This window comes from Triticum aestivum, chromosome 7D (genome assembly GCF_018294505.1).
Source record: "Triticum aestivum cultivar Chinese Spring chromosome 7D, IWGSC CS RefSeq v2.1, whole genome shotgun sequence".
NCBI classification, from domain to species: domain Eukaryota; kingdom Viridiplantae; phylum Streptophyta; class Magnoliopsida; order Poales; family Poaceae; genus Triticum; species Triticum aestivum.
The window spans coordinates 462,601,781-462,626,594 of NC_057814.1; positions in this window are offsets into that span (position 1 = coordinate 462,601,781).

Sequence of the window (24,814 nt, forward strand, 5' to 3'; positions counted from 1 at the left end):
TTGTCTTCATCGTCTTCCCGTTCGTCGCTGGAGGCGATTTCCTCTGCCGAGTCTTCGCCATCATCCGGGTTCAGTCCAAACCATTCTGGCGGCGCCTCGGCGCCGTTCTCGTTCAGCTCAGGGATGAAGTCACCGGTGTTGGTGTACTCGGCGATCGCCGCTGCGCGACTAGTGAGGGCACGCTCCACCGCCACCAACTCGGCGTCGGCTTCCTGCCGAAACGTGGCCAACTGGGCTAGATCTAGCCCAGGATACCACGCCTTGGTGAACTCCAAGGCCCGCCACGCCCCTGCTCAGGCCGCGGAGCCTTTCCATGCCTCAAGACGGTCGGTAGCCACTTCCAACCAGTCGGCGGTCCAACTGGGGGTGCGTGGGGCTTGCATGTCTGGCCAGAGGGCGGAGATCGCCTGGGCCCCAGAACGCTGCAGCCGGCGGAGCATTCGATGGGCCGGCTGGAGACGAGCTTGAATACCTAGGAGCTGCTCGCCAAGGGTCCGAGGGGCGTTGGCAGCAATCTCCGCACCTTCCGCCCTTCGCTCCTCGCGGCAAGCCTCAATGGCCTGGTTGGCAGCGACGGAATGGCCGGGAAAGAAGTCTGCACAAGCAAAAAAATAAGTCAGGAATCAGAAGCTAGAAGCCGGCTCGCTCGACAGCCAGTAGTTGAGAGAAGAGAATAAATAACCTATCGTCAACCATGTCTTCAAGATGGCGGTAGTCGGCAGTCAGCGCCGCCTCCTTCTCAGCCCAACTTGTACGCTCGGTCTCGAACTCGGCCAGGAGACGGGCTTCGTTATCCTCCGCCTGCTTCAGGGCCGCCTTGTGAAGTTTCGCCTGGTCCGCTAGTTCCTTGACCAGGCGGTCACGCTCCTGGGCCGCCATGTTGCACTCGTCCACCTTGGCACGCAGCATGGTGTTGGCTTCGAGCAGTTGCTACCGCAAGGCGGCGTTGGTTTCTGCAAGGACAAGAAAGAAAAGATATCAACAATCAAGAAAGAAGAAAAGTAATTGCCGGAAGATCCAGCCCGACTGCTTAGCAGTCGGCCCGCATCTCGGGGACTACAGCCCGCGGGTGCGCTGACGCGCCCTCGTAGAGAGAGAAGATGGAGTGCTTACTCCGGCTTTCCATCAAGTAGGCGGTCCATCGGTCCAGCTCCCGGACATGGGCGTTGAAGGTGGACGCGCGGACGTTGTGGTAGTCCTGCAACAAAGCAACAGAAAGAGAAGTAAGTTAGAAGCTCAGAACCCACTATGAAGTTCCGGGCCGCCTACTCAGCAGCCGGCCCAGAACTCGGGGACTACACCCAGTGGGTGCGCTAGTGCCCCCACCAAAGATTACAAGAATCAAAAGCAAGAAGTAAGCTACGTACCCGGACGGTGGCCCGCGTCTTCACAAACGCCTTCATGCATTGCGCAAGGGTGGCGGCTTCGGCCTTGAAATCGGCCTGGATATCCTGCGCCGCCTTGATCAAGGCGCTCGTCCCGCCCCCGTGCACCCACTCTGTCGGCGCGGTGCTGGTGGCTTTGGTGTCAGGGGCCGACAAACTGGCACTCCTGACCTCCATCGGCCTCGGCGCCGATGCCGCCTTCTCCACGCGGCGGCGCACTGGAGTGCGGGCCGTGGGAGCCGAGCCCACCACCAATTCGCCTCCGGTTGGTGGCACCAATGGGGCAGACGGTTGGCTGCCCTGCGCATCTGTGGTCGGCGGTTGCGGAGGCACCTCCATTTCTGGCAAGAAGGCATCGCCGCCTTCCCTCTCCATGACCGGCTGCTCATCGCCGGCTCCTCCAACTGGCGTCGGGATCTCTAGTGCCGGTGGCGCAGAGCGTAGGGGGTGATGAGCTGCGGGGTCTGCTGGCGCGCAGCATCCTCTGCCCTTTTCTTCGTCACAGCGTCGGCTTTGGCCTTGGCCGCGGCGTCTGCTTGCGCCACCTTAGCTGCGGTCGCCTTGTGGGCCTCCGCCTTCTTGGCGGTGGCTTCTTTCTCCTCCCGCATCTCCCGTGCGTTCAGTTCCCGCGCCTCCCGGAGATCGGTGGCCGGGTCTATACGGCGGGTGTTGGTAGAGCCCTCCGCCGCCCCGATGACGGAGGCTGAGGCTGACCGCTCAAGAGAGAGCGGGGCCCTGCTCAAAAGAAAAGGTAAAAAGGAGATTTAGGAGGAGTCGACAAGATAAAAGAATAAAAGAAGACACAAGAAAAGTTGAGAACTTATGCCGACACCATCGGAGGCTTCTTGGGGGCCCTCTGGAACTTGGCCGCCTTCACGGCGGCCGTGTTCTTGGCCGCGGCGGTCGAGTCCTTGGGCTTCTTGGGGTGGCTGCCGAATAGCAACGTGCCTCGGCACTTCGGCCCACCTGGCTCCCGCCGCGATGATTCAAAATTCACCAACTGGCCATCCACCGCCTCCGACTCCTAGCAGTCGGCGTTCTAGAAGACGGACAAAACAAGCAACTAGGGCCACGCGGAGTAGGAAGCTGCTGGGGCACCCCGCTTTACCCGCCGCGGTGACCCACCAGCTTCGGGGACTACCGTCGGAGTTATTGGCCATGGGTAGCCTCATCTACCCCCATGGCGTTTCAAGACGTCGGGGCCAACTGCGCCCCTCAAGCCTCAAAGCTTGATCGCCGCCTTCTTGTGGTCGGCTGGTCCAAGCGGCCGGCTGCCGAAAGATGGCGGACCCCAGAAGACAGCCATGAAGTGGGCCGCCTGCTAGCAGGCGGCCTCCAGAGAGGCCGGCTCCTAGAAGGCGGCCCTACGCACCCTCATAAACACAACGGGACGAGGCGTGGCTACAGTGAAGCCTGCCACCCTCGAATCAGGGCGGGTCGTGGCCACAGTGCATCGTATCAGCCGGAGATCTCCTGTCCGGTGCGGCACTGTTGCCCCTCCACCCGTGACATCACCCAAGTCGGAAGGGACCATGCTCCCACGACCGGCTGTCGGTACGGCCCGTAGGCGGCGGACCCTACCCACTCATGAGATGCCAGAAGGCGGCAAGCCCGACCGGTCGGCTTAGGGGGTGGTCGGCACCCAGCAGGCGGCCCTCCCCCTTCCTAGGAGTTTGTGCGCCATTAACTAGAAGAGATGGGGGATGGCTACAGTGAACGCCTGCCAGGCGGCGGAACTGTAGCCACGCCTTCCCCGACAAAGCAAGCGTCATTAGAAGCATGGCTACGGTGCTGAGCAGCCAGCAAGACCCGCAAGCGGCGGGCACGGCCTCTCGGCCAAGTACAAGACAGCCGATGGGGCCCACCAGTCGGCGGGCCCCACCAGTCAGCGAAGAAGCTGGCAACAAGAGACACTGACGGCCTGGGCCTACACCCGGCCAGTTTACCATTGTACCCCTGGGGGTAGGCCTATATAAACCCCCTAGGGCACCCATGCAAAGGGTTCAGATCTTTAGCAAAAAACACACACCCATAGAAAGAGGAGAGAGCTAGCCCTGCCCTTCTTCCTCCTCTAGCAAACAGCTCATGGAGCAACTTGTAGCTACTTGCTGAGATAGTGAGCATGCGGAGACCCCGCAGAGCAGGACTAGGGGTGTTATCTCCTAGGAGAGCCCCGAACCTGGGTAAAGTTTGCCGGCGTACGTGTCTACGCCTTATCCCGCTTCCTGGCACCGACGACGGCTTACTATCCCCCACCATGATAAGCCACCCGTTGGCATATGTCGCACCAAAACCCCGACAACCATCGGAGACACATGTAGAGAATCTTTATAATCACCCAGTTATGTTGTGATGTTTGATAGCACACTATGTGTTCCTCTGGTATTCGGGAGTTGCATAATCTCATAGTCGCAGGAACATGTATAAGTCATGAAGAAAGCAATAGCAATAAAACTAAACGATCATTATGCTAAGCTAACGGATGGGTCTTGTCCATCACTTCATTCTCTAAATATAGAACATGCCAAATGTGCATTGTCTGCCAAATATAGAACAACTCTCTAAATGATCATTATGCTAAGCTTCCGCTTTGGTCTACGAGGGTATGTGGACACACTCTCCCGCTCGTTGCTATGCATCACATAGCAAGATCTTGCGTGATTGTAGGTAATTTTTTTGAAATACGGCGTTCCCCAACAGTGGTATCAGAGCCAGGTCTATGCGTTGATGTTATATGCATGAGTAGAACACAAAGAGTTGTGGGCGATAATAGTCATACTGCTTACCAGCATGTCATACTTTGATTCGGCAGTATTGTTGGATGAAGCGGCCCGGACCGACATTACGCGTACGCTTATGCGAGACTGGTTCTACCGACGTGCTTTGCACACAGGTGGCTGGCGGGTGTCAGTTTCTCCAACTTTAGTTGAATCGAGTCTGACTACACCCGATCCTTGTTGAAGGTTAAAATAGCACACTTGACAAAAAATCATTGTGGTTTTGATGCGTAGGTGACAACGGTTCTTGCTTAGCCCATAGCAGCCACATAAAACTTGCAACAACAAAGTATAGGACGTCTAACTTGTTTTTGCAGGGCATGTTGTGATGTGATATGGTCAAGACATGATGCTAAATTTTATTGTATGAGATGATCATGTTTTGTAACAGAGCAATCGGCAACTGGCAGGAGCCATATGGTTATCGCTTTATTGTATGCAATGCAATCGCCCTGTAATTGTTTTTACTTTATCACTAAGCGGTAGCGATAATTGTAGAAGCAATAGTTGGTGAGAGGACAACGATTCTACGATGGAGATCAAGGTGTCACGCTGGTGACGATGGTGATCATGACGGTGCTTTGGAGATGGCGATCAAAGGGACAAGATGATGATGGCCATATCATATCACTTATATTGATTGCATGTGTTGTTTATCCTTTATGCATCTTACTTTGCTTAGTTCGACAGTAGCATTATAAGATGATCTCTCACTAAATTTCAAGGTACAAGTGTTCTCCCTGAGTATGCACCGTTGCAAAAACTACTCCATCTCACGTGATGATCGAACATGGTTTAGTTGATTTGGATCACGCGATCACTTAGATGATTAGAGGGATGTCTATCTAAGTGGGAGTTCTTAAGTAATATGATTAATTGAACTTAAATTTATCATGAACTTAGTACCTGATAGTATTTTGCATGTCTATGTTGTTGTAGATCAATGGCATGTGCTACTGTTCCTTTGAACTTTAATGTGTTCCTGGAGAAGTCTAAGTTGAAAGATGATGGTAGCAACTACACGGACTGGGTCCGTAACTTCAGGATTATCCTCATTGCTGCACAGAAGAATTACGTCCTGGAAGCACCGTTAGGTGTACCACCCGCGCCGGCAACTACAGACATTGTGAATGTCTGGCAGTCGCGTGTTGATGACTACTTGATAGTTCAGTGTGCCATGCTTTAAGGCTTAGAACCGGGACCTCAATGACGTTTTGAACGTCATGGAGCATATGAGATGTTCCAGGAGTTGAAGTTAATATTTCAAGTAAATGCCCGGATTGAGAGATATGAAGTCTCCAATAAGTTCTACAGCTGCAAAATGGAGGAGAATAGTTATTTAGTGAACATATACTCAGAATGTCTAGGTACCACAACCACTTGACTCAACTGGGAGTTAATCTCCCTGATGATAGTGTCATTGACAGAGTTCTTCAATCACTGCCACCAAGCTACAAAAGCTTCGTGATGAACTATAACATGCAAGGAATGGATAAGACGATTCCCGAGCTCCTCGCAATCCTAAAGGCTGCGGAGGTAGAAATCAAGAAGGAGCATCAAGTGTTGATGGTCAATAAGACCACCAGTTTCAAGAAAAAGGGTAAATAGAAGAAGGGGAACTTCAAGAAGAACGGCAATCAAGTTGTTGCTCAAGTGAAGAAGACCAAGTCCTGACCTAAGCCTGAGACTGAGTGCTTCTACTGCAAAGGGACTAGTCACTGGAAGCGGAACTGCCCCAAGTATTTGGCGAATAAGAAGGATGGCAAGGTGAACAAAGTTATATGTGATATACATGTTATTGATGTGTACCTTACTAATGCTCGCAGTAGTGCCTGGGTATTTGATACTGGTTCTGTTGCTAATATTTGCAACTCGAAACAGGGACTATGGATTAAGCGAAGATTGGCTAAGGGCGAGGTGACGATGCGCGTGGGAAATTGTTCCAAAGTCGATGTGATCGCCGTCGGCACACTACCTCTACATCTACCTTCGGGGTTAGTTTTAGACCTGAATAATTGTTATTTGGTGCCAGCGTTAAGCATGAACATTATATCTGGATCTTATTTGATGCGAGACGGTTATTCATTTAAATCTAAGAATAATGGTTGTTCTATTTATATGAGTAATATCTTTTATGGTCATGCACCCTTGAAGATTGGTCTATTTTTGTTGAATCTCGATAGTAGTGATACACATATTCATAATATTGAAGCCAAAAGATGCGGAATTGATACTAATAGTGCAACTTATTTGTGGCACTGCCGTTTGAGTCATATTGGTGTAAAGCGCATGAAGAAACTTCATTCTGATGGACTTTTGGAATCACATGATTATGAATCACTTGGTACTTGTCAACCATGCCTCATGGGCAAGATGACTAAAACTTCGTTCTCCGGAACAATGGAGCGAGCAACAGATTTATTGGAAATCATACATACTATGTATGTGGTCCAATGAATATTGAGGCTCGCGAAGGGCATCGTTATTTTCTGACCTTCACAGATGATTTTAGCAGATATGGGTATATCTACTTGATGAAATATAAGTCTGAAACATTTGAAAAGTTCAAAGAATTTCAGAATGAAGTGGAAAATCATCGTAACAAGAAAATAAAGTTTCTGCGATCTGATCATGGAGTAGAATATTTGAGTTACGAGTTTGGTCTTCATTTGAAACAATGCGGAATAGTTTCGCAACTCACGCCACCCAGAACACCACAGTGTAATGGTGTGTCCGAACGTCGTAACCGCACTTTATTAGATATGGTAAGATCTATGATGTCTCTTAATGATTTACCGCTATCGTTTTGGGGTTATCCTTTAGAGAAGGCTGCATTCACATTAAATAGGGAACCATCTAAATCCATTGAGACGACACCTTATGAACTTTGGTTTGGCAACAAACCCAAGTTGTCATTTCTTAAAGTTTGCGGTTGCGATGCTTATGTGAAAAAGCCTCAACCTGATAAGCTCGAACCCAAATCGGAGAATTGTGTCTTCATAGCATACCCAAAGGAGACCGTTGGGTACACCCTCTATCACAGATCCGAAGACAACACATTTGTTGCTAAGAATGGATCCTTTCCTAGAGAAGGAGTTTCTCTCGAAAGAAGTGAGTGGGAGGAAAGTAGAACTTGATGAGGTAACAGTACCTGCTCCCTTATTGGAAAGTAGTTCATCACAGAAATTAGTTCCTGTGAATCCTACACCAATTAGTGAGGAAGCTAATGATGATGATCATATAACTTCAGATCAAGTTACTTCTGAACCTCGTAGGTCAACCAAAGTAAGATCCACACCAGAGTGGTACGGTAATCCGGTTCTGGAGGTCATGTTACTTGACCATGACGAACCTACAAACTATGAGGAAGCGATGATCAGCTCAGATTCCGTGAAATGGCTTGATGCCATGAAATATCACATGGGATCCATGTATGAGAACAAAGTGTGGACTTTAGTTGACTTGCCCGATGATCGGCAAGCCATAGTGAATAAATGGATCTTCAAGAAGAAGACTGGCGCTGACGGTAATGTTACTGTCTACAAAGCTCGACTTGTTGCGGAAGGTTTTCGACAAGTTCAAGGAGTTGACTACGATGAGACCTTCTCACCCATAGCGATGCATAAGTCCATCCGAATCTTGTTAGCAATTGCTGCATTTTTTGATTTTGAAACTTGGCAAATGGATGTAAGACTGCATTCCTGAATGGATTTCTGGAAGAAGAGTTGTATATGATGCAACCCGATGGATTTATCAATCCAAAGGATGCTAAGTGTGCAAGCTCCAGCGATCCATTTATGGACTGGTGCAAGCATCTCGGAGTTGGAATAAACATTTTGATAGTGTGATCAAAGCATATGGTTTTATACAGACTTTTGGAGAAGCCTGCATTTACAAGAAAGTGAGTGGGAGCTTTGTAGCATTTCTAATATTATATGTGGATGACATATTATTGATTGGAAATGATATAGAATTTCTGGATAGCATAAAAGGATACTTGAATAAGAGTTTTTCAATGAAAGACCTTGGTGAAGCTGCTTATATATTGGGCATCAAGATCTATAGAGATAGATCAAGACTCTTAATTGGACTTTCACAAAGCACATACCTTGATAAAGTTTTGAAGAAGTTCAAAATGGATCACGCAAAGCAAGGGTTCTTGCCTGTGTTACAAGGTGTGAAGTTGAGTCAGACTCAATGCCCGACCACTGCAGAAGATAGAGAGAAAATGAAAGTCGTTCCCTATGCTTCGGCCATAGGTTCTATCATGTATGTAATGTTGTGTACCAGACCTGATTTGTGCCTTGCTATTAGTTTAGCAAGGAGGTACCAAAGTAATCCAGGAGTGGATCACTGGACAGCGGTCAAGAACATCCCGAAATACCTGAAAAGGACTAAGGATATGTTTTCGTTTATGGAGGTGACAAAGTGCTCATCGTAAATGGTTACGCCAATGCAAGCTTTGACACTGATCCGGATGACTCTAAGTCACAAACCGGATACGTATTTATATTGAACGGTGGAGCTGTAAGTTGGTGCAGTTCTAAGCAAAGCGTCGTGGCAGGATCTACATGTGAAGCAGAGTACATAGCTGCTTCGGAAGCAGCAAATGAAGGAGTCTGGATGAAGGAGTTCATATCCGATCTAGGTGTCATGCCTAGTGCATCGGGTCCAATGAAAATCTTTTGTGACAATACTGGTGCAATTGCCTTGGCAAAGGAATCCAAATTTCACAAGAGAACCAAGCACATCAAGAGACGCTTCAATTCCATCTGCGATCAAGTCAAGGAGGGAGACATAGAGATTTGCAAGATACATAGGGATCTGAATGTTGCAGACCCGTTGACTAAGCCTCACTCCCGAGCAAAACATGATCAGCACCAAGACTCCATGGGTGTTAGAATCATTACTATGTAATCTAGATTATTGACTCTAGTGCAAGTGGGAGACTGAAGGAAATATGCCCTAGTGGCAATAATAAAGTTATTATTTATATTTCCTTATATCATGATAAATGTTTATTATTCATGCTAGAATTGTATTAACCGGAAACTTAGTACATGTGTGAATACATAGACAAATAGAGTGTCACTAGTATGCCTCTACTTGACTAGCTCGTTGAATCAAAGATGGTTAAGTTTCCTCGCCATAGACATGAGTTGTCATTTGATTAACGAGATCACATCATTAGAGAATGATGTGATTGACTTGACCCATCCGTTAGCTTAGCACGATGATAGTTTAGTTTGTTTCTATTGCTTTCTTCATGACTTATACATGTTCCTATGACTGTGAGATTATGCAACTCCCGAATACCGGAGGAACACTTAGTTTGCTATCAAACGTCACAACGTAACTAGTGATTATAAAGATGCTCTAAAGGTGTCTCTGATGGTGTTTGTTGAGTTGGCATAGATCGAGATTAGGATTTGTCATTCCGATTGTCGGAGAGGTATCTCTGGGCCCTCTCGGTAATGCACATCACAATAAGCCTTGCAAGCAATGTGACTAATGAGTTAGTTACGGGATGATGCATTACAGAACGAGTAAAGAGACTTGCCGGTAACGAGATTGAACTAGGTATTGAGATACCGACGATCAAATCTCGGGCAAGTAACATACCGATGACAAAGGGAACAATGTATGTTGTTATGCGGTTTGACCGATAAAGATCTTCGTAGAATATGTGGGAGCCAATATGAGCATACAGGTTCCACTATTGGTTTTTGACCGGAGATGAGTCTCGGTCATGTCTACATAGTTCTCAAACCCGTAGGGTCCGCACGCTTAAAGTTCGATGACGATCAGTATTATGAGTTTATGTGTTTTGATGTACCGAAGGTAGTTCAGAGTCTCGGATGTGATCACAGACATGACGAGGAGTCTCAAAATGGTCCATACATAAAGATTGATATATTGGACGATTTTATTCGGACACCGGATGAGTTCCGGGGGTCACCGGATAAATATCGGAGTGCCGGGAGGTTATCGAAACCCTCGGGGAACTAATGGGCCTCTATGGGCCTTAGTGGGAAGAGAGGAAGGGCCAGGAGGGGCTGACCTCCCCCCTTGGGTCCGAATTGGACTAGGGTAAGGGGGCAGCGCCCCCCTTTCCTTGCCTTCCCCCTCTTCCTTCCTTCCCCCTCTCTCCCTCTTGGTGGATTCCTACTAGGACTTGGAGTCCTAGTAGGATTCCCCTCTTGGGGGCGCACCCTAAGGGGCTGGCTGGCCTCCCCTTGCTCCTTTATATACAGGGGCCAGGGGGCACCATAGAACACACAAGTTGTCAGTTGTCTTAGCCGTGTGCGGTGCCTCCCTCCACAAATTTCTACCTCGGTCATATCGTTTTAGTGCTTAGGCGAAGCCCTGCGTCGGTAACTTCATCATCACCGTCATCACGCCGTCGTGCTGATGAAACTCTCCCTCGGCCTCAGCTGGATCAAGAGTACGAGGGACGTCACTGAGCTGAACGTGTGCAAGTCGCAGAGGTGTCGTGCGTTCGGTACTTGATCGGTTGGATCACGAAGACGTTCGACTACATCAACCGCATTACTTAACGCTTCTGCTTTCGGTCTACGAGGGTACGTGGACACACTCTCCCGCTCGTTGCTATGCATCACATAGATAGATCTTGCGTGATCGTAGGTAAAATTTTTGAAATACTGCGTTCCCCAATAGTTGCTACACGACCACACTAGCTAGTCTACAAACATAAATAACAGCATACCTGTGAAAAATCACGGGTCATTCGGTTCCCGTCCAATGTTCTAGACATTCTGTGACGAAAAGACCACAAGAGTTCCTGGTATATATGCAAACATTAGCGGTGGGCAATACGAACATGTGTGTTGTTGTTTGAATATGCATGATGTACTATTAACTCACCCATGCTCTTGCTGGGGCATGTCATACTCATTGATAGGCCAGTTACTTACATCTGGATATTTCCCTAGTGTAATAAGATTTGCCTGACGCATATTGTGTGTTATAGCCATTCGCTATAAAGAGGATAGTGTTAAAGAAGAATCATAAACAATATGTAAGACCAATGGTACAAATGTTGGTTACATTGCCAGTGCTTTAACAGTCTTCTCAATCAGCTCCAGAGGATAGAGCGAATCGAGAACTTGGAATTCTTGCTTGATGATGTCCATTACCACAGTCATCCAGTGGGTATTGTTGATATTCAACACGATATACGTCTACAGTGCAAAAAACCATTATGGATCAAACGAAATACTTGATGAAATGTCCTGTAGTGAAGAATTACAAACATAACGTACCTTATCACGCACAGTATACTCTTTTGTGACTCTATTAACTGCTCTAGCTTCGGACAGAGCACTATTCATGTTGCAGCTCGACGGCAATGGATCGTCTCGTGCGATAGGACGATCTACAAGGAATTTGGACCTCCACGCTGGACAGAGGTAACGATCATGACCAACGCGCAGCTCCAAATGTCCCATATAAGCATCAATAACCTTCATAGAATATCAGGGCATTACATGTTGAAAGTTGAGACATATATTATTGAGCATTTTAATAATAGGACATGCAAGTAGTACTTACATCGGCCGACAGCCATCAATGAGCTAGTACCGGTCGAATCCTTTCGGAAGTCAGAGATATGCCACGCCCTTCAGTGTAGTAAACTTTTTTCCCCTTATTCTTCTCGGTGCTAGCAGCTAACTCGACAAATGAAACAAGTGCATCAATTATTTCCGGCATCAACTCATCTGCCACAACCTCCGGCACATGATTATCAGAAAACAGATCTGCATGAAATAATATGAACGTCAACAATGGTGATCACATGCATTCGTAGTAAATAACAAATTAAGAAAGTTAGTTACGATACCTCTACTAGCAGTAGTAGTACCAGAGGGTCTCTGACCATGGTTGGTACGCCTGCTGGGCTTGTCAAGTGCGTAGGGGGATTCAAATTTCTTGGGAACGGTCTGCTTCCGCTTACCGAACATAACTTCCTCATCCTTATCGATTGTTGCACCCTTTTTTCCATTCGCCTTAGCCATGAACTTGCTGACAGAAGATGGACAAATGTCTATGTCCGATGAAGGTGCTTGAGTAGGATTACCAATGACCCAAGGGTTTTCCGGTGTAGCCCCACATTCATCATTACGCTTAATAGGTGAAGCTTCCTTGTGTCCATTCATCTTCGGTGGGGTTTTCTGTTTGGCAAACAAAATCGTGTGAACATTTCAGCATGTAAAAAATTAAACGAGAAAATTATAGACAAAAATATAAATACATAGTACCTCAGGTACGGTTTTATGGTTGGGAACTACTTCATCAGGCTGCGTCATGTCAATGACCGGCTCTCCGTCAGTGTATATGTCTTCCTTGTACACGAATTTCTTCTTTTCATATGGACCATTCTCAAACGAATCCACTTCATCCGCATCATTCTCCGCGGATGGCACAGCAGCAACCAGCTTGTACATACTATAATAGAAAAATGGACCATTCTCGAACTTCTCCATCAATCTCTGCAATAGAAATATAAAGTTAGTAATGCCTGCATGATTTTTAAAACAGTAAACATACTGTAAACTATAAAGTTAGGGTGTGACACCTCAGTAACTAGATCAGGGATTTGCCTCATTTGGGTGTGTATGAAGTCCATACACCGATACATTAGAACCTCCATCACCCCATCCGAGTTTGGGGCTGTCTCGACTTCTTTGCGGTTCCATTGGCAGGCTTGGTTTTTGGCTTCTGTGTAGGCGCATTATTTGGGATTTTGGGCTCCTGCGCCCTATATTCTTGGGTTATATTATCTTCGATCTGCATGTGATATTGAAGTACATGTGATGAATTAAAAATAAATATTATTTAGTTACAAAACACTTAAGAAAGACAGAACACAATGACTTACCTTGACGTTACCAGGTCGCGCCCATTGTCATAGTCAAACCGATCTCTCCTAGTGGCTGCACCTTCAGTCCAATTCCTCATCAGAGGTTGTATGGACAAGTTGGGATTGAAAGCGCAATCACCTTCCACAGGTTGCACCTTCTCCCAGTACAAGTACTGCAAAAATATATAAAGATTTGGAGTTAGTACAATACATCACATAAAATTGCAATGATATAATAATTGGCATTATGCAACAGGTCTCATATGTGTACCTGCAAGAGAGCCAAATTGCCTTTCGACCATTGGCGGAGGTGTTTGCCTTTCTTGAATATGCGAAGGCAATTGAGGAGAACACAGAGGGTGAACACATTCCAGTTAATCTTTGAAATACGTTTCACATCATCGACCAAAGCGTAGTACTGTTTTGGCACAATCTTGCTCGACATGGGAGCAATAATTGTTCCTAACAGGACAAGGACTAATTTCTGAAGGAAATCGTCGTTGGTGGATTTATTTTTAATTATGTCCCCAATGAGATCATCTATCACTATGTTTCCTGTTGTCCTACTGAGAAATTGTGGCAGCACCCGCTCCTTAATGTCCTCGCCTTCTTCAATCAGAATGTCCGAAGTGGACAGTCCTTGGTTCTCTAGGTTAAAGATGCACTCGACGTCGACCGCAACGAGAGTCACCTCCCCAACCTGCTCTTGTATAATGAATCTGGCCGTGCTAGCCTCAAAATTCTCAACCATGTACCTAATCAATAGGGTACGCATCTTAATAGATGGTATCTGAAGCATGCTGCGCAATGTTGTATCGGTGACTCTAGCGTGTTGACCGCTCGATAGAGCGGCAACAAGCTTGCACCATTTTTCAACGGCGTATACAATTTCTCCATTCAGCTCGTCCATCCTGTTGAAACAAAATATAAAACTTCGTGACATTAGCAAACACTAATGCAAAAGTAACAATAGACATGCAAAAATATAAAACTTTCTGTCAGTAGCTAACACTAATGCAAAAAATAACACTAATGCAAATATAAAACTAGCACCATGTATACTCAACATGCAGCCAAGTGTGTGCTGATATGAGGGTATAAAAAAATAACTACAATTAGTAATTGAATTTACTTGCATCTGATCAAGTTCTTTGAGTATCAGATAAATTATATAATCAATTAATTTAATATGGTAAACTATTAGAAATTCGTCCGGTTGTCTTATTAACACGGTGACAAATTAATCAGCTGTAAATAACTACAGTTTATAGCAATGGTACCTATTTAAGATTCATCAATATCTAATGCATAACTCTTTAATGTTCTATGTGCACAAGAATATAATTGGATTGTGTGACAAAAATATAATTGGATCATGTGAGAAAAAATCTATTGCATCATGCTTCTCGAGAAACAACATATTATTCTACCATGCTATAAAGAACCAAAGATTTAGTTCATCTACGCCATCTGGTCAGAACGCATCTAGTCGAGTTGATACTATTTGAAAATATGTGCTAAACCTAAGTCCATCAAAGCAATGGCACAGAGGAACTAGCTTGCTATGAAGGCGATAAGGAGGACAACTTACTTGATCGGTCGATGAAGATGAAAGAAGTCGGCGATGCAGTGTCGACGTAGTTCCTCGAGGGCGGCCACCACGTGCGGACGACCTTGATCTTATCGGGGTTTTGTGGCGTGTGGGATGCGGCGGATGGAGCTGTCGACGACTCGCCGGCAGGAGGGGATCTAGTCGACGACATGTGCGAGCAGGTGTAGATTATATACGAGGTCGACTCCTAGGCCGTCGTAACTTCCCTGAGGCGAATCTCCAGATCTATATTTTCCTCCGTTGAAGCAAGGCTGAACGTGCTCCTCAATCGTAGGGATTGGGAACATATGGATTAGCACAATCCCGGAATTGTGTAACAGAACGGCAACTACTCCCATGATCGACATGTATGGAAAGCGCACTGTTGTGGGCCCCCACAAAATGGATTCGACAGGTATTTGCGGTCTGGGCCGGCCCACCAACCTACATCTGTAACCATATAATGTTTGTTTCTGTTGCTCAAAATAAATATCATTGTTTCTTCCCTCAAAAAATAATATATAATCTTTGTTTCACCTATTAGTTATTGTATACGTGTATATGTTTAACAATATTTGTAGTATCTCTATCATATATGCAATATTATAAATTCAAATGTATTGTTCCTCTTTCCTTTTTTGGTTTTCCTGTTATTTTATGTATTCTCCTTCTTATTCCTAATTGTTTTTTCATGTTTCATAATTCCATATCATTTCTTCTCATAGTTTTCAATTTCAAATATGTATGATTAAATGTTGTCCTATTTCTGACTTCCTAATTGGTGGGACTGACAAGGAAAACCACTTTCAGACCTGCCTTCCGGCAGACAATGGTCCTGCTTGTATATGGTTCATGTGGAGGCATGCATGAGATGACCCCAACTTTTGGGACCATGTGGGCATGGCCAATGTGGTCCCCCAGGCAAGGTCTGCACAAATTCGGACACAAAACACACGTTGCGTCACGTCCGGGCAGTGTTCAAGGGCTTTTTACGCCGGAAAAACCCTAGAAAATGCATCGAGTGTCGGAAATGAACGATACTTGTCAGGCATGCTTGCCATGGTCATCCTAGGGTGTGCATAAAGTTTGGGATCAATTGGTGGGACCGGGAAGGAAAACCTCTTTCAAACTGGCCCTCTGGCAGACCCGAATGGTCCTGCTTGTACATGGTACATGTGGAGGCATGCATGAGACGACCACAACTTTTGGGACCATGTGGGCATGGCCAATGTGGTCCCCCAGGCAAGGTCTGCACGAATTCGGACACAAAACGCACGTTGCGTCACGTCGGGGCAGTGTTCTAGGGTTTTGTCGGTGAAAAACCCTAGAAAATGCATCGAGTGTCGGAAATGAATGATACTTGTCATGCATGCATGCTATGGTCATGCTAGGGTGTGCATAAAGTTTGGGATCAATTGGTGGGACCGGGAAGGAAAACCTCTTTCATACATGCCCTCCGGCAGACCCGAATGGTCGTGCTTGTACATGGTGCATGTGGAGGCATGCATGAGATGACCCCAACTTTTTGGACCATGTGGGCATGGACAATGTGGTCCCTCAGGCACGGTCTGCACGAATTCGGACACAAAACGCACGTTGTGTCACGTCGAAGCAGTGTTCTAGGGTTTTGTCGGCGGAAAAACCCTAGAAAATGCATCGAGTGTGGGAAATGAATGATACTTGTCATTCATGCATTCCATGGTCATGGTAGGGTGTGCATAAAGTTTGGGACCATTTGGTGGGACTGGCAAGGAAAACCTCTTTCATACTTGCCATCCGGCAGACCCGAATGGTCCGTCTTGTGCATGGTGTATGTGGAGGCATGCATGAGATGACCCTAACTTTTGGGACCATGTGGGCATGGCCAATGTGGTCCCCCAGGCAAGGTCTGCACGAATTCGGACACAATACGCACGTTGCGTCACGTCGGGGCAGTGTTCTAGGGTTTTATCACTGCAAAAACCCTACAAAATGCATCGAGTGTCAGAAATAAACGATAGTTATCATGCATGCTTGCCATGGTCATCCTAGGGTGTGCATAAAGTTTGGTCTCAATTGGTGAGACCGAGAAGAAAAACCTGCTTGTAGTACAAGGTGCATGTGGAGGCATGCATGCGATTGTCCCAGCTAGATTTGATTTACAAATTTCAAGTATCAAACAGAAAAGAAAATTTATAATTAGGAAGGACAAACATGAAAAGTGAAATAAAAGACAACATGATATCGTACATTTTTTAAATTTATTACTGTCAGAACAAAGAAAAGAGGAGAATATAGAAAATAGAAGAAACATTTGAATGAATAAGTGCAATAAAAGACAACATATTATCTTACATTTAAAAAATAACTCAAATATAAAAAGATAAGATCTATTAGAATGAAGAAGTGAAATAAAAGATAACATATTATCTTACATTTTAAAAATATTTCAAATATAAAGAAGAGAAGAAATATTACAATGAAGAAGTGAAATAAAACACAACATTTTATCTTACAAAGTAAAAATATTTCAAATATAAAAAAGATAAGAAATATTAGAATGAAGAAGTGAAATAGAACACACCATTTTATCTTATATTTTGTAAATATTATAAATATAAAAAAGCGAACGAACAAATGAAATAAAACACAACATAATTTGGAAGATTTTTTAATTTTAGTAAACACTGTAAGAAATAATATAGAAAAAAGAGATTTGATTTTAAATATTAGAAATATAAAAAAGAAAAGAAATTTTGGAATTAAGAAGTGAAATAAAAGAGAATATAAAACAGAAACAAATTTAAGAATTTGTAAAAGTAAATTATTTCAGCGCGCGGGTCAGGCTGCCCTGGGCCAGCCCACCCGAATTGGGCCCAAGGTAGAGCCGTGCAGGACACAGCCGTGGGGTGGTGGGAGTTTAGTCCCACCTCGACAAGCGAGAGGACGCCACACCGATTTATATACCCGGCTGCGACTCCCCACTCAAGCTCCTCTCATATGCAGGCAATACATTGCCTAATTGTCATCCCTTTGCCTCGTGGGGCCTGCCAGCAGCAGAGATATTCTGCACCACGGGCCTGCATCCTGGCCCATGAATGGTTGGGTTCTTAGTCGTATGCAGGTCGTGGTGTATGAATTATACTGCCTCTGGTACGTGGGCATTTTTTTTGCATAATATTGACATGTGTTTTGATCTTCTTCAAATCACGTACTAAATTTTACACATGCTCACTTGCATGTAATACACATTTTTTTGCATATATGACATGTTAATGTTTTGATCTTCTTCAAATCACCTAATAAATTTTACACATGCTCACTTAAATGTAATACACATGGCTATTAATGGAATTTCAACAAAAATGAGGCCGTGGTGTATGAATTCTGCTCCCACTCTAGTCATGCATGCATGCCATGATCATGCTAGGGTGTGCATAAAGTTTGAGATCAATTGGTGGGACTGGCAAGGAAAACCTCTTCCATACTTACCCTCCGGCAGACCCGAATGGTCGTGCTTGTACATGGTGCATGTGGAGGCATGCATGAGATGACCCCAACTTTTGAGACCATGTGGGCATGGCCAATGTGCCCCCCAGGCAAAAAATGACCTTTGTTCAAAAACCGGCTTAATTTAGACCAAATGGTTCCTCCGGAATGCGGTGATTTTTTCGACCACCTCCAAATCACCTCAATTTTTGCACACATGATCTCTTGCAAAAACACAGCTAGGTTTGCAAGGTTTTTTTTTGAATTGTTTTGAATTTCTACTGCCTTCTAGACTGACCGATGAAAACATCGTTGTATACCTCAAGGGGGCATTGTAAAATACTTTTTTCCAAATTTTCTTTGATAGCCATGTTTGGCACATGTAGGTCACCATGTAAAAGAAAATTTGGGTGATTTGGAGGTGGTGGAAAAAATCACCTTTCTTCAAAAACTGGCTTAGGTCCCTCCGTAATGAGGTCATTTTTTGACCTCCTCTAAGTCACCTCAAAATTTGCACACATTATCTCCTACTCAAACATAGATAGGTTTCCAAGGTTTCACAATTTTTTGATTTTCTTTTGAAATTTTTTATGCCCTGCCCAATGCCAGTTCGAAACAAGCGGCTTCACAGAGCCACTATAAATTGTACAAAATTATAAAAAAGGAAATCTTCCATATTCTTTCTACTTATATCAAGGAGATCATGCCTACAAAAATTGAGGTCATTTGGAATATTTGATCATATGGTGGAGTATTTGCTATTTTTGCTTACTCAAATGGTGGAAAGATGTCATATGTGTGGATGAACAATTTCCACTTACTTCACTAAACACCATTAATTAACTTAACCCAAAGTTCTACATTTGGTAGGATTTGCTTATGGCACAGCATGTTGCACATGGCCACAGCATGGGAAGTGTTTGCAGCATGTCTGATCAGTGAAGCAACAATGAAGCAGCATGTCTGATCATTGCAGCAGGTAGATTCAGAAAATGCACACTCAAACAAATCATACATCACAACATCTAAATCTAAGGAACCATAATGGCAAATTTAAGGGACACAAATATAGATAGCAACATAGATTACTACCATAGATAGCATCATCCACACAACACACTTGCTGATGCAGACACCTCCAAGTTCAGACCACTACCAAGTTCAGATGACACTACCACACTTAGATTAAGTTTATACTACATTACTACATAAAGTTTCCACCATCAGACTACCACATTAAGTTCACCAAAAGAACTGAGGCTTCCTGCTTCTCATGACAACCAAGATCTAGGGCAACTACATGTGAGGGCTTCTCAGGACCTTCAGGAGGGCAACATGCTGCGCCCTGATCTTGTAGTCATCACCGCTGATCATTGTAGCCTGAAAATGTTCCATAAGATGCTCCATTAACCCAGACCTGGGCTTGGGCCTGCTGCAGTAGGGGCAGCGGAACTTGTCCGTCTTCGGGTTGTGTACAAACCAGATCCCTGGGCCCTGGTCTGCTCCACCACCTTCTCTTCGAAGGACTTGACGTTCCCCTCGACCACATCATCTCCAGATCATATTGCACACATTAATGACTGACATTAATACATTATGCATTCAAATACTATAAACATGTAAGACTAACTCAATGCACAAATAACATTTCAACTAGGCCTTACCTTGTATGGCTCATCTTCATCACTATCATATGGGTAGAACCCAGTCATATCCAACTTCCTCTTGTTGCCCACAAGATCCTCCTTCTACTATATTGTCAAGCAAGCACATCAATTACAAGGAATTGAATTGCAGTTCAAAGAATGTCATTACAAACAAAATTGTGAATGTGAACCACAAAGGTATGTTGTAAGTGACCAATATTGTCAAAATATTTTCCAATGCAAAAAAATTTAATATGAAACCTACAGATAAACAAATAAAGCTACCTAAACAATTTGTTTTTGCATAATGATGGAAAGCTCCAAACTATATTGAAAAAGTGCACCGGTTACACATGGTATGTACATTTCAACAATTAATTGATAGACTATATATTAAGCTATCTAGATATCAAACAGTAGGGTTATCAACATACAAGTTCATCGATATGTACATACAAATAAATGATTTCCTTATAAATACAGAATATAAGCAATCAATCAACAGACAAATGCTTTCCTTCATAAATGCTAATGAAAATCCAAGCTGGATTCTTGACATTCCCTGGATTAACCCAACACTTTTCTTTTGAGGGAATTTCCCCCACACTACTTACTGGAAAAAAGATAGTTTATTTTATTGGTAGGATCCTGCCTTGGAATGTTTACTTCATAGTTATACAATGGTGACATTGAAGGAAATATGCCCTAGAGGCAATAATAAAGTTGTTATTTATATTTCCTTATATCATGATAAATGTTTATTATTCATGCTAGAATTGTATTAGCAAGAAACTTAGTACATGTGTGAATACATAGACAAACAGAGTGTCACTAGTATGCCTCTACTTGACTAGCTCGTTGAATCAATGATGGTTAAGTTTCCTAGCCATTGACATGAGTTGTCATTTGATTATCGGGATCACATCATTAGAGAATGATGTGATTGACTTGACCCATTCCGTTAGCTTAGCACTTGATCGTTTTAGTTACTGCTATTGCTTTCTTCATGACTTATACATGTTCCTATGACTATGAGATTATGCAACTCCCCATTACCGGAGGAACACTTTATGTGCTACCAAACGTCACAACGTAACTGGGTGATTATAAAGGTGCTCTACAGGTGTCTCCGATGGTACTTGTTGAGTTGGCATAGATCGAGATTAGGATTTGTCACTCCGATTGTCGGAGAGGTATCTCTGGGCCTTCTCGGTAATGCACATCACTATAAGCCTTGCAAGCAATATGACTGATGAGTTAGTTGCAAAATGAGCTAGGTATTGAGATACCGACGATCGAATCTCGGGCAAGTAACATACCGATGACAAATTGAACAACGTATGTTGTTATGCGGTTTGACTGATAAAGATCTTCTTAGAATATGTAGGAGCCAATATGAGCATCCAGGTTCCGCTATTGGTTATTGACCAGAGACGTGTCTCGGTCAACTCTACATAGTTCTCGAACCCATAGGGTCCGCACGCTTAACGTTCGGTGACGATCGGTAATATGAGTTTATGTGTTTTGATGTACCGAAGTTAGTTCAGAGTCCCGGATGAGATCGGGGACATGACGAGGAGTCTCGAAATGGTCGAGACGTAAAGATCGGAAAGGTTCCGAGTGATTCGGGTATTTTTTGGAGTACCGGAGAGTTACGGGAATTCGCCTGGGAGTATATGGGCCTTATTGGGCTTTAGGGGAAAGAGAGAGGGGAGGCTGCGCCCCCCCCCCCAAGGCTTACTCCAAATTGGACTAGGGGGAGGGGCGGCGCCCCCTCCTTCCTTCTCTTCTCTTTTCCCTTTCCTTCTCTCCTACTCCTACTGCTTGGAAGGGCTCCTAGTTCTACTAGGAAAGGGGCAATCCTACTCCCGGTGGGAGTAGGACTCCCCTAGGGCGCGCCATAGAGAGGGCCGGCCCTCCCCCTCCTCCACTCCTTTATATACAGGGGAGGGGGCACCCCATAGACACACAAGTTGATCATTGATCTCTCTTAGCCATGTGCGGTGCCCCCCTCCACCATAATCCACCTGGGTCATATCGTAGCGGCGCTTAGGCGAAGCCCTGCGTCGGTAGCATCATCATCACCGTCATCACACCGTTGTGCTGACGGAACTCTCCCTCGATGCTCTGCTGGATCGGAGTTCGTGGGACGTCATCGAGCTGAACGTGTGCTGAACTCGGAGGTGCCGTGTGTTCGGTACTTGGATCGGTCGGATCGTGAAGACGTACGACTACATCAACCACGTTGTCATAACGCTTCCGCTTTCGGTCTACGAGGGTACGTGGACACACTCTCCCTTCTCGTTGCTATGCATCACCATGAACTTGCGTGTGCGTACGAATTTTTTGAAATTACTACGTTCCCCAACAGTGAATCGGAGCCAGGTTTATGCGTAGATGTTATATGCACGAGTAGAACACAAGTGAGTTGTGGGCGATACAAGTCATACTGCTTACCAGCATGTCATACTTTGGTTCAGCGGTATTGTTGGGTGAAGTAGCCCGGACCGACATTACGCGTACGCTTACGCGAGACTGGTTCTACCGACGTGCTTTGCACACAGGTGGCTGGCAGGTGTCAGTTTCTCCAACTTTAGTTGAACCGAGTGTGACTACGTCCGGTCCTTGTTGAAGGTTAAATCATCACTAACTTGACGCAATATCGTTGTGGTTTTTATGCGTAGGTAAGAACGGTTCTTGCTCAGCCCATAGCAGCCACGTAAAACTTGCAACAACAAAGTAGAGGACGTCTAACTTGTTTTTGCAGGGCATGTTGTGATGTGATATGGTCAAGACGTGATGAGATATAAATTTTATTGTATGAGATGATCATGTTTTGTAACCGAGTTATCGGCAACTGGCAGGAGCCATATGGTTGTCGCTTTATTGTATGAAATGCAATCGCCATGTAATTGCTTTACTTTATCACTAAGCGGTAGCGATAGTCGTAGAAGCAACAGTTGGCGAGACGACAACGATGCTACGATGGAGATCAAGGTGTCGCGCCGGTGACTATGGTGATCATGACGGTGCTTTGGATATGGAGATCACCGGCACAAGATGATGATGGCCATATCATATCACTTATATTGATTGCATGTGATGTTTATCCTTTATGCATCTTATTTTGCTTAGTTCGATGGTAGCATTATAAGATGACCTCTCACTAAATTTCAAGGTATAAGTGTTCTCCCTGAGTATGCACCGTTGCGAAAGTTCATCGTGCCGAGACACCACGTGATGATCGGATGTGATAAGCTCTACGTTCACATACAACGGGTGCAAGCCAGTTTTGCACACGCAGAATACTCAGGTTAAACTTGACGAGCCTAGCATATGCAGATATGGCCTCGAAACACTGGAGACCGAAAGGTCGAGCGTGAATCATATGCTAGATATGATCAACATAGTGATGTTCACCATTGAAAACTACTCCATCTCACGTGATGATCGGACATGGTTTAGTTGATATGGATCACGTGATCACTTAGATGATTATAGGGATGTCTATCTAAGTGGGAGTTCTTAAGTAATTTCATTAATTGAACTTCAATTTATCATGAACTTAGTCCTGGCAGTATTAGCATATCTATGTTGTAGATCAATAGCTCGCGTTTAGCTCCCCTGTTTTATTTTGATATGTTCCTAGAGAAAACTAAGTTGAAAGATGTTAGTACAATGATGCGGATTGGATCCGTGATCTGAGGATTATCCTCATTGCTACACAGAAGAATTATGTCCTTGATGCACCGCTAGGTGACAGACCTATTGCAGGAGCAGATGCAGACGTTATGAACGTTTGACAAAGCTCGGTATGATGACTACTTGATAGTTTAGTGCACCATGCTTTACGGCTTAGAACCGGGACTTCAAAAATGTTTTGAACACCACAGAGCATATAAGATGTTCCAAGAGTTGAAATTGGTATTTCGTACTCATTCCCGTGTCAAAAGGTATGAGACCTCTGACAGTACTTTGCCTACAAGATGGAGGAGAATAGCTCAACTAGTGAGCATGTGTTCAGATTGTCTGGGTACAACAATTGCTTGAATCAAGTGGGAGTTAATCTTCCAGATAAGATAGTAATTGACAAAGTTCTCTAGTCACTATCACCAAGTTACTAGAACTTCGTGATGAACTATAATATGCAAGGGATAACGGAAACGATTCCCAAGCTCTTCGTGATGCTGAAATCGATGAAGGTAGAAATCAAGAAAAGCATCAAGTGTTGATGGTTGACAAGACCACTAGTTTCAAGAAAAGGGCAAAGGGAAGAAGGGGAACTTCAAGAAGAACAGCAAGCAAGTTGCTGCTCAAGTGAAGAAGCCCAAGTCTGGACAGACTAAGTGCTTCTACTGCAAAGGACTGGTCACTGGAAGCAGAACTGCCCCAAGTATTTGGCGGATAAGAAGGATGGCAAAGTGAACAAAGCTATATTGGATACACATGTTATTGATGTGTACTTTACTAGTGTTTATAGCAACCCCTCGGTATTTGATACTAGTTTAGTTGCTAAGATTAGTAACTCGAAACGGGAGTTGCAGAATGAACAGAGACTAGTTAAGGGTGGAGTGATGATGTGAGTTGGAAGTGGTTCCAAGATTGATATGATCATCATCACACACTCCCTATACTTTCGGGATTAGTGTTGAACCTAAATAAGTGTTATTTGGTGTTTGCGTTGAGCATGAATATGATTTGATCATGTTTATTGCAATATGGTTATTCATTTAAGTTAGAGAATAATTGTTGTTCTGTTTACATGAATAAAACCTTCTATGGTTATACACCCAATGAAAATGGTTCGTTGGATCTCGATCGTAGTGATACACATATTCATAATATTGAAGCCAAAAGATGCAAAATTAATAATGATAGTGCAACTTATTTGTGGCACTGCCGTTTAGGTCATATTGGTGTAAAGCGCATGAAGAAACTCCATGCTAATGGGATTTTGGAATCACTTGATTATGAATCACTTGATGCTTGCGAACCATGACTTATGGGCAAGATGACTAAGACTCCGTTCTCCGGAACAATGAAGCGAGCAACTGACTTATTGGAAA